The sequence below is a fragment of the Rhinolophus hipposideros genome (genome assembly GCF_964194185.1).
Source record: "Rhinolophus hipposideros genome assembly, chromosome: 15".
Taxonomy (NCBI): domain Eukaryota; kingdom Metazoa; phylum Chordata; class Mammalia; order Chiroptera; family Rhinolophidae; genus Rhinolophus; species Rhinolophus hipposideros.
In genome coordinates, this window is record NC_138061.1 from 51,639,680 (window position 1) to 51,651,700 (window position 12,021).

At 35.6% G+C, this 12,021-nt stretch overlaps 1 protein-coding gene across 6 annotated transcripts in view; it reads left to right on the top strand.

The window, feature by feature from the left end:
- The window catches only part of ADK (adenosine kinase), a 458,470-nt gene that overhangs the window by 299,180 nt on the left and 147,269 nt on the right, over nucleotides 1–12,021 (top strand). The gene's annotated exons all lie outside the window — the stretch shown is intronic.

The following is a 12,021-nucleotide window of genomic DNA, read 5'->3' on the forward strand; positions in this document are numbered from 1 at the left end:
GAGAAGCAAATCATTCTGGATGATTGAAGCAAGGACATATGCTATGGAGTAATAGAGGCTACAGCTGGTTTACTATGTAAGCTGGAATGTATTGTGGAGAGCTTTGAATGCTGGGGTGTGAGGCATTTGGATTTAATTTACTAGGAAAAGAAGAGTGATTAGGGTGATTAATCTGTCAGCAGGATATAGGATGATTAAATCAAGGAGAGAGAGGAGGCAGGGAGAGCTTTTGGAAAGGGAATGATTGATTTTGTTTTATGTATTTGTATTTCAAAGGAAATACCAAACTGTATATCGAAGTTAAGAAACATACTTTGGTTCAGCATTTTATAACCGCACTCACCATTCATGGAAAAACAAAACTTTCTGATGATCTTGATATTACTACAGAAATAATGTCAATAAAATGTAAATATGTATGGAGTGTATATTACATGCCAGACATTGTATTGAGCACTTATTTACCTTTCACAACAACCTTGAAAGATATTGCTATTCCCATTTTTCAGCTGAGAAGAGTGAGGCCTAGAGAAATTAAGTAGCCCCAAATCACATAGTTAACAAATAGATTGGCAAAACTGTTAAAAATAAGTATGCTTGTTTGTTTAAACTCTCTGGTACTGAGAATTGAGTGACTGCTTAGACCTTTTCAATTAGTATCATTTGTCTTAGGGATGACTCCTCTTTCATTATTTTGTTTTTCATATTATTCCTGATCTCTATGTTATCTTGTTGTTTTAGATGTATGTACATGTTTACATTATACACAATTGTATATATAAAAGTATGAATTCTATATGTTGTCCAATCTGATGTATATATTTCTACTTTATTGCTTCTTTTAATCTCTATCTAATAGTGTGCATTCACCACATTTTCCTTATCTTTTCTCCTAGAAATAGACTTAAAGGATGGCTCACACTCCGTTTCACTTTCAGCAAAGTTATGATAAAGATCCTCCTATGTGTTCCCCTAAAACCCATCTTCCTTCCACTATGTTTTGCTGCCTCCTATTACATCCTTTTTGAGGGGGTTAGTTTGGATGGATGAAAAGCTGACTTCTACATTCATGGTACAGTTAAGACTGCCAGTATTTCCGTGCTTAGAAAGATTAAAATATACATGGAATAGTGATTTCATGAATACTTCCAAAAGCGTCTACATAGGCAGGAAGGTCTAAGTGAATTAGTCTATTCCAACGATGCGTTTCATTCCATCAGTGGTGACATAAGCTTTAAAACGTTCACTAGTATATTCGTTCTGGCTGTCTTATTTTAGTGATTCTATTGCTGTCATTGATATGAAGTAGTACATATCATAACATTGTAATTGTAAATGATGTATACATTACCTTAATGGTTGTCAAAGTCAGTATTTTCCATAGAAACAAATAGGATCTATGCTTTGTCTTAATTCATGTTTGATTCTCCCACTCCTACGAGGAAATACATTTTACACTCTCTGGGAGATTCACAAAACATGTAGGATCCATTAAGAGGAAGGAAACATGCTTTTTAGTTGTTATTTGGGGCTTCTAATTTATTCATTCTCTCAACTTCTCTGACTTGGGTTACTATGGCACCTTCGTTATGGCTTGGAAAACAGACTAATGATGTTTTTTAGAACAGAGCATAATGGTTCATCTGGAGACACAGCATCTAGTACTCTGAGACCTCCCTAGTCTAGCTTTGGTTGTCCAAGTATTTTTTGACCACAGATCCCTCTTTATTTTCTCTTTTGCTCCTATGAATAGCGATGTATATTTACCAAACTCACTAATCTCATATTTAGTTTGTTCCTTTTTCAGCCATCTATCTACTTGAAAAACGTTAACTTAACTCCCAGCTGTTTATCTGCTCTTACTCTTGCTTATTGAATTAAACTTCTCACTATTTATAAACATCTCTTGTTTGTGTAGAGATTTAGTTAAGTGAACAAAATATGTTTTTCTTTTTGTTTTTCTTTTTTTAAAATATTCTTTTATTGGGGAACAGTGTGTTTCTCCAGGGCCCATCAGCTCCAACTCGTCCTTCAATCTAGTTGTGGAGAGCTCAGCTTAGTTCCAAGTCCAGTTGCTGTTTTCAATTTTTAATTGCAGGGGGCGCAGCCCACCATCCCCTGCAGGAATTGAACCGGCAACCTTGTTGTTGAGAGCTGGAGCTCTAAAACCAACTGAGCCATCTGACTCCCCCTCCCCCTCGGGAAGCTCAGCAGCAGCTCATTGTCTTCAATTTAGTTGTGGAGGGTGCAGCTCACTGGCCCATGTGGGAATTGAACCAGCAACCCTGTTGTTCAGAGTTCGTGCTCTAACCAACTGAGCCATTTGGCCAACCCAATATGTTTTTCTTTTAAGCAGTTTTTATCAGAAGAATAATTGAACCACATTACCAAAATTTTAAAAATAAAAAATATTTAAAAATCCATACTTTTTAAACTCAAACTTAACCATTTTTACTTTTGGTGTATTCTTTTCTGTTTTTTTCCCCCTATTGGTTTAATGCAGCTTATAACCATATTTTGTACATGCTATTTGTATGTCTCATGTTTCATTTAACATTTATGTAGCATAAATATTTTCTGCTTTGCCACTTAATTTTCGTAATCAACACTTTTAATATCTTCAAAGTGTTCTCTAGAACAACACTATCCAATGGAAATATAATACGAGCCACATATACAATTTAAAATTTTCTAGTAGCCTATAAAAAGGTAAAAAGAAACTGGTAAAATCAATTATATATATGTATAATTTTTCAATTACAGCTGACAGTCACTATGACATTAGTTTCAAGTATACAGCATAGTGGTTAGACATCTATGTAACTTATGAAGTATTCCCCCTGATATGTCTTGTACCCAACTGACACCATATATAGTTGTTAAATAATTATTGACTATATCCTAAGCTGTATTTACATCTCCATGACTATTTTGTACCTACAAATTTATACTTCTTAATCCCTTCACCTTTTTCACCCAGCCTCCTAACCCTCCCTCCATCCCCTCTGGCAACCATCAGTTTGTTCTCCGTACCTATTTTTGTTTGTTCATTTATTTTCTTTTTTAGATTCCACATACAAGTGAAATCATATGGTATTTGTCTTTTTCTGTCTGACTATTTTACTTAGCATAATACCCTCTAAGTCTGTCCATGTTGTTGTCTCAAATGGTAAGATTTCGTTCTTTTTTATGCTGAGTAATATTCCATTGTATATGTACCACTTCTTTATCTATTCATCTTTTGATTGGAGCATTTAATCCACTTACATTTACAATTATTGACAGGTATGTAGGTATTGCCATTTATTGTTTTCTGATTGTTTTTGTAGTTCTCTGTTCCTTTCTTATTCTCTTACTCTCTTCTGTATGTTGATGACTTTTTGTAGTGTTGTATTTAGGTCCCTTTCTCTTCATTTCTTGTTTCTTTCTTGTAGATTTTTGGTTTGTTGTTACCATGTGCTTCATATATACCAAGCTGTGTTTATAGCAGGCTATTTTAAGTTGATGGTCACTTAAGTTAGAACAATTCTAAAACATTACCATTTTTACTCACCCTCTCCAGCTTATGTTTATGTCATTATTTACTTCTTTTATGTGTGTTTGTGTATATCCCTAATTTACTGTTGTAATTACACATGATCTTCCTAATTTTGCCTTTTAACCTTTGTACTAGCTTTAGTGTTAGTTGATTCACTGCTTTTATTATGTGTTTGCCTTTGTCAGTGAGAATTGTTTTCTTTGTGATATTTTTATTCATATTTTTTATTCTTCTGAGAAGTCCCTTTAACATTTCTTATAATCCTGATTTGGTGGTGATGAACTCCTTCAGCTTTTTCTTGTCTGGGGAGCTCTTTATCTCTCCTTCGATTCTAAACAATGGCCTTATTGGGTAGAGAGAGTAATTTTGGTTGTAGGTCCTTGCTTTTCATCACTTTGAGTGTTTCATGCCAATCCCTTCTGGTCTGCAAAGTTTTTGTAGAGAAATAAGCTGACAGTCTTATGGAATCTCTCTTGCTGCTTTTAAGATTCTCTTTGTCTTTAACCTTTGACGTTTTAATTATGATGTGTCTTGGAGTGGGCCTCTTTGGGTTCATCATATTTGGGACTGTCTGTATTTCCTGGGCTTGTGTGTTTATTTCCTTCACCAGGTTAGGGAAGTTTTCCATCATTATTTCTTCAAATAGGTTTTCAATTCCTTGCTCTCTTTTCCTTCTGGTATCCCTATGATTTGAGTGTTGTTGTGCTTGATGTTTTACCAGAGGTCTCTTAAACTATTCTTTTGTTTTTTGTTTTTCTTTTTGCTGTTCTGATTGGGTGTTTTCCACTACCTTGTATTCCGAATCACTGATTCAATACTCTGCTTCATCTAATCTGCTGTGGATTGCTTCTCATGTATTCTTGAATTCAACGCCTGTATTCTTCCTTTGTGACTGGTTCTTTTTTTGTTTGTTTTCTCACTCCTTTTTTATGTTTCCTATCTGTTTGTTGAAGTTCACTCTGAGATCATCTATTTTCCCCCTAAGTTCATTGAGCATCCTTATAACCAGTGTCTTAAACTGTGCCTCTGGTAGATTGTCTCCATTTTGTTTAGTTCTGTTTCTGGAGTTTTGTCCTATTCTTTCATTTGGAACATGTTTTTTAATCTCCTCATTTTGGCTGCTTCCCTGTGTTTGTTTCTGTATATTAGGTAGATCTGCTATGTCTCCCAGTGTTGGCAGAGTGGCCTTATGTAGTAGGTGTCCTGTGGGGCCCATTGACAGAATCTAGTCTCCCTTTTCACCTGCGCTGAGGACTCCAGCAGTGTCCCTTGGGTGGATTGTGTGTGCCCTCCTGTTATAGTTGAGCTTTGATTGCTTGTTGGCATGTCAGTGGGTGAGATTGACCCTCAGGCTGAATGGCTGTGAGGACTGGCCATGACAACAGAGGACAAGGTGTTATGCAGCAGCAGGCCCTACAGAATGGGATTTACTTTAGTGGGGTTCTCATCCTCCTGAATCCACTTTTTGGGTGTGTTGTTTGTGGTACTAATTAGGTAGTACTCGGGTATGTTCTGAAGCTGGCCACCAGTTGTATTGGTTCTAGGGCCTCTTGGGAGAGACTCCAGTGCAGGCCAAGTTCAGCTGCTGCCTGTGTCTGGCCCAGGGCACTTGGTAGGAGTTACATAGTGATCTGTAGTTGGTAGCTGCCGGTCCTGGGTATGGGAGTGGTTGTACTGTGAACTGGAGCCGGTGCCACTAGTGCTGGACTTTAGGCTGCTTAGCCAAAGGTATAGAGCACCCTGAGGCCAGCTGCTGCTTGTTTGGGGTTTGTGAACCTTTGAGAGATTTTAGAAAAGTCCTCAGCACGGGCTGAGGCTGTCCACTTGTGAGGAACAGCCACTGGAAGAGGTTCAGGCAGTGCACAAGTTAGGTGGGACAGAGTCTCAGAGAATCACGAGTGTGGGATGAGAGCAGTATTATCCAGGTTAATGAAGACAGATTTGTTGCTCATCTGTGTGTGCAGGCTGTGTGGGGGGAGACTTCATCAAAGGAACAATGGTACCTCTCAGAGAAAGCTGCCCATCCAGCCCTCACCCTGAGGTCAGACAATTCGGTTCTTTCTCGTATGTCCCTGGTGCTTTTCAAGCTGCTGTCTCTTAGCTGGAGCTTGGAGTACGTGTTTGTGATAGAGTGAGACTGCATGTGGGCTCTTTAAGGGGATTCCTGCAGCTCCAGCAGCCTTCCACTTCACCCAGATGAGTCCCCGCTGATTTTCACAGCCAGCTGTTGTGGGGACTCCTCTTTCCAGCACTGGTGCTCTGGACTGGGGAGCCCGGTGTGTGGCTAGGACCCCTCGCTCCTCAGGGAGGATCTCCGTGGTCGACATCTTCCTCCTGATTCTTAACTGCCATACATGGGTGTAGGACCAGCCCATTTGGTATCTCCACCCTCCTACCAGTCTCAACATGGCTTCTTTGTATCCTTAGTTATAAGAATTCTGTTAAGCTAGTCTTCAGGTGGTTCTCAAGGGTGGTTTTTCTGTAATTTAGTTGTAATTTTGATGTCATCATGGGAAAAAGCAAGCACAGCATTTACCTTCCCTGACATCTTCACCAGAAGTCTCAATAATATATTTAATATATTTAAAATATTTATCATTTATACATGGAATCCTATAAAATTATTATATTGTTAATGTTTTTATAATACAAAGTCTTTGAAATGGTGTCTATTTTACCTTTATAACACAATTCAGTCACTAAATTGACAATGGTCAAAATGACGTGTGGTTCCACAGGAAAAAAAAATTTGTTTAGAGAAAAACATTTTACACTGCTTCCATTTTTAAATTCAATTCAATTCTATGGTCACTCTAGCCACACTGTATGTTCTTCATTGGCTACATATGACTTCTTACATTTAAAGTAAAATTAAATAAAATTTGAAATTCACGTCTTAGTTGCACGGACCATATTTTAAATGATCAATAGCCAGGTTTAGAGCAGATATATATGCTAATTATTACTTGACTGTTTATTCCTCTATCATTGATATTTACATTGTCCCCAAGTTTTCAATAACATAAATAGTATACTGATAACATTCATCAATGTATATTTTCCCATATTTGGGGTTTTTCTTAAGGTAAACTCTCAGAAGTAGAATTATTGGGTCAAAGAATATGAATTTATTTATGGTTCCTCGTGTATATTTTAAAATTATTTTCTGAAAAAGTGTCAGTTGTACTCCCACCAGCAGTATTAATATATTAATTTCACCAACCTTCTTCATCATTGAGTACTACTGTGTTGTTTCTTGAATTGCTAGAGAGGAATGTTTGCCTATATATTTATTTGTGTTTCCCTTTCTTTTTTACTGGAATGCTTTTTCATGTTCTTGATTCATTTTTCTGTTGGTATCCTAATATTTGTTTATTTTAAATCTATTTTTAAAGTTCTTTATAAACTAAAGATATTAACCCTTTGTTATATTTATTGTAGACATTCTCTGGATTTTGTTTGCTTTCCTTCCCCCCATGGGATTGGAAGACAACCAACTGAAGGTTTTTTCTACAGTAAATCTTTAGATAATCTTCCCTCTCTAGGCTTGAAAGTCATTCCCACTCCAGAAGTTGGATATTTACTTCTGTTTTATTACAGATTGTCTATGTTTTTAAAAAAGAAAAAGAAAACTCTTTAATCAAACTGGAATTTATGTGGTTCTGTATTCTTGAGAAAAGAAACCAAATTACAAGTTCTTAACCTTCAGTCAAATCCAGTGCTTACCCATTATTGATAGATGAGCCTCAAGGGATGGTTGTCCCACTCCTACTGCCAATGCATATAAAATTTTATGCATATGTGTATGTAGATAGACCAAATAGGTTAAAATCCACTGATCTGAATGTTTCAAAATAATATGATCTATTTCTACCCTGTTATATTCTGATCAGAATATTTTCCTAACTGAAAGGATGTGTGTGTTTTTCTTCTGTATCACTATGAATTCACAATTGATCATTGTAAGGCATGGTCACTCTATGTAGCTTTATTTCCTTTTGAATCAATATTCTTATACTTCCATGATTATAAATACCTAAAATTTCCATAGGTGTGTACACACACACGTGCACACACACATGCATATTATTACTCAGATCGTTTTGTGTTTGTTTGTTTTTTTTTTTACCAAAATCATTTATTTCCAAACTAATTTATTATTTCTCAGAGGCCAAAACTTTGTGAGCCCTGGCCTCAGATAATTGTTAATGGAAATAATAAAAAAGAGTTTGTGCTCTGAGGTAAGGACAATTAAAAAGAACCCCAAATGATCACCTTGAATTAAGGTAAACACTGGTAAAGAGCAAAAGAGCAATTCCATTCCTATTCTTTTAGTACATTAAACAGCTTAATTTCTTGCATTCACCTGTGTTTAAACTCCCCTGAGAAATCCTTAGCGTGGTTGAATGACAAATCTATGTATTTGAGATTTAGCATGAAGTCTGGCTCTGTTTAAATGATTCTTTGGGTTCTGCCATAGTCTTTGCACCTCCCTCCTATTCTTGCCTTTTTGTTTTGTTTTCCATTTTAATAGATAAAATTGTCTCGATTCTCTCTCAGTTTGATTGTTATTCAACCTCTTAAGTGTTAGACTTCACTTTGCTTAGTTGCTTGTAGGGACAAAGAGTAGCAGGGTTAACATGTAGACTGAAATCCCTAATATTTTTTCTTTTTTTAAAAAAATATTACTCCATTATCTTCTTTTTTAAAAAGATTTTATTGGGGAAGGGGAACAGGACTTTATTGGGGAATAGTGTGTACTTCCAGGACTTTTTTCCAAGTCAAGTTGTTGTCCTTTCAATCTTAGTTGTAGAGGGTGCCCTTCAGCTTCAAGTTGTTGTCCTTTCAGTCTTAGTTGTGGAGGGCGCAGCTCAGCTTCAGGTCCAGTTGCTGTTGCTAGTTGCAGGGGACACAGCCCACCATCCCTTGCAGGAGTCGAGGAGTCAAAACTGGCAGCCTTGTGGTTGAGAGCCCACTGGCCCATGTGGGAATTGAACCAGCAGCCTTTGGAGTTAGGAGCACGGAGCTCCAACCACCTGAGCCACTGGGCCGGCCCTGAAATCCCTAATTTTAAAAATCACAAGATTTTTTTGATTATATAGTGTATTTTTTTAAACTATAGCCATATAAACTATTGGCCTGTTTTTATATTGCAAACCTGACACTTGAAAAAAAAATTTTTTTATAATGGTACTGTTTTTATTTTTAGTGATACTACAGTCTGGAACATGTAGCCTAGCAAAGGATATAAATCTAGGAAGAAAAATTATGGTTGGCATCAATTTTAAGTCTTTGCACTCTAACAGAGCACAAATCCTAAATTGTTTAAATACTAAATATTTACTTAAAGAAAAACAAGAGACCATTCAAAAAGGGAATTAATTTAAATTGTGAATTTGCCTCATTTAAAAGCTTATTGTTTTTTGTATATTCTTTATGAAATGTACAAAATGGAAGTTATACTATCCACATCACAATACTCTTGTGTTGCATTTTAAAGTAAAACACACATACAACATGCACACATTTGGAATGGGGCCAGATTTGGACTCCAGGGGCATACTGTTCTGCACCGTAAATTACAATCAGATGTATTTTAGCACAGATCAAATTTTCAGTCTGAAGTTGGTGAGAAGCCTAATTATTTGACCAGGTTACTATTTATGTAGACCATTCTATGGCTGTCTGTGGTTAATCCACAGCTGGCAGAATGCTAGCTCTGGGAGGTTTTTATTTCATGCTGGAACAGTTTGGGAAAAAATGGGGTTGGAGGGGTGCTTTAAACTCGCCTCATTAAATGAAAGACTAAAAAGCAAACACATACTATTACTATGGAGACAAGATGCTATATAAACCTTTCATTTTAATTCTCCAAGTGACGGAAATAGCAAAGGAAGCAGCTTGGGTGCTCATAGTTTGCAAGTGACATGGTAGTTGGTTAAGAAATTAAGATGAAAACACTTAAAAAATAATGTTACCTAAGACAAAGACTTGTTACCTTTTAGAACAATTGAATATTGGTAAAAATTAATGAATTGGAATTTTTAAGTGATGATAAAATATTATATTATTGTGGTAGGAAAAATTTTTTATTAGAATTTTATTAACTATATTTTAATATAATAAGAGACCAGTATAGTGTAAAATTCTTTGTTAGTATTTCAGAACTTATAAGGGCAATAAGCCTTCAAAGATGAATCCCAGTATACATACTCCTGCCACAAAATTGATTTTTCAGTGTTCTTTTAATATTCAATTTGAAAATTGAAAGTAATAGAAAACTGTCTTTTTTTTTTCTGTTTAAACTTTCTAAAGTTTGCATGATGGAAGTGTTTAGTCCCTTAATCGAATGTGAATGTTTCAATAGCTTTTTTGTAACTTTTAAAAGAAGTTTCCTTTACATTTTTAAGGTTTCTTCTTCCTTTATAAACTATCTCTTCTCCCCTTCTGGATCCCATTGCCTTCATTTCCTCTGGTTCCTTGCTCTAATTATCCTCTTTTTCTTGCTTTTTCATTCTTCTGTTTCTCCATTGGACCCTATTCGTTGTAGAGCAAAAGTGCTCAAACTTTCTTTTGTTGTTTTTTTAAAAAAACAACTCTCCCGCTCCCCTTCCCCCACAAAAAATATCTTTCTGGTCTTTTCTTCTGTATTGTCTACTCAAGCTAGGAGCATTATCTCTGGACTCTTGAATCCAACCAGTTTCTATCACATATAAGCTGTATGGCCTGAGGGACATTTCTTAACTTTCCTATCTTCTTTATTCATAAAATTAGGATAATAACAGTATCCACCTCATAGATTTGATATAAGGAAAGAAATAATAAATGAGTTAATATGCATAAAGCTTCTAGTATAGTACCTGGAACTCAAGAATTACTCAGTAAATTTCGGATGATTTTATTATTCACCGATAAAGCTCCCAAAATAATTTAGAATCCTTGCCTTTACTTTCTCACCATTCTTTCTTGTAGTAATTATCTCTTTTTTACCTTCACACCATAAGGACTTTCTCCTAATCACTAAATCCTGTGGCTTTTGCTCAGTCCTTTCTCTACCCCTAAATAGCATTGGGTACCCTTAAGTATTTTCTTGAAATTTCCCTTGTTGGATTTCTCTTTCATCCCTTCTACTATCCTCATTTGTCTTCCTCTTGTTCTTTACTTGTTTTCCTTTCCTCTATCCCCTAATTTTTGTTGTACTTCGTTCTATCCTTCGCCCTCTCGTTTTTCTACATTCTTTTCCATGGTAATTACAACCCCTCTTTTACCATTATCTTCGTCCATGACCTTTCTTCTGAGTCCAACTTTCTGATATATATTAGGGGTCCTTTAACACCTCAAATATAGAATTAGGTTGGTGCAAAAGTAATTGCGGTTTAAAAGGTTAAAAATAATTGCAAAAACCACAATTACTTTTGCACCAACCTAATATAACCACAACTAAGCACTCTCTATTTCTATCTAAGCCAGGTCTTATTCTGGACTTTTCTGTTTCTATTAATGGTAGAACCAGATTCAAAAATCTCATTCATCTTCTGACTCTTTTCTCCTTTGTCTCCCACATCTTAAACAATTGCTAAGTCCAAAATGTAATACTCCCAGTATGATTTCCTGTTACAGAGCCAAGTGCATGCTTTTATCAACTGTAGCTGAACTGTAGCTGTCCAGATGAACGTTCGTTTACATTTTCTTGCTAACTTGTTATTCCTTTCTTTCAAGGAAAACTTAATTATCCATCACCCATTCCCACCCCACCTAATAGACTCCCAACCTGCCACTCAAGGCCCCTGTGTGTTAACTCAGCTGGCCTGTCTGACTGTCTTGTCTGTTGACCTTTATGTGTTGCTTCACTCACTTGTGCACCATTTAAACCAATTTCCTGTATGGGCATCCACGTCTTTGCTTGTGCTTTCTTTCATCTAGGAAGCACAAATAATTTTAAAAGACTTACTAATGTTTAAGATATAGATAAATAGCATTTTAAAATGTAGTTTTTCCGGATATGAAATTTTAATTGAAATACTTTTAATTTCATTGCCGAATTATTTTCTCCTTATTTGAAAATTCTAATTCCGATTCTTCCTTAAAAATTCAGTTAGATATTCCATAAGGTAACAAACTATGATTTTGGTTTTTAAATCATTTTATTTTTTAATAAATACCATATCATTCACAAGAATACAAAGTGTTTCTAAGAAGCGAGAAGTATCCAATCTGCCTTCATTACTATTTGTCTCATATAGATGCAATTACTGTCTTGAATGAGACCTTTCAAATATTTTTTCTTATGTGGATTTCCAGAATTCTTTCAATGTTAAGTATATAAATCTAATATGAAATAAATGATGTGTTATATGTAATGTGAAATAAATAATGTGTTACACTTTGACATAATGGCATATATCAAACATATAGTACTCATATGATAAACTTTTCTCCTAATTAAATGCTGCTATTTTCTGCCTTACATTTTATAACTGTAT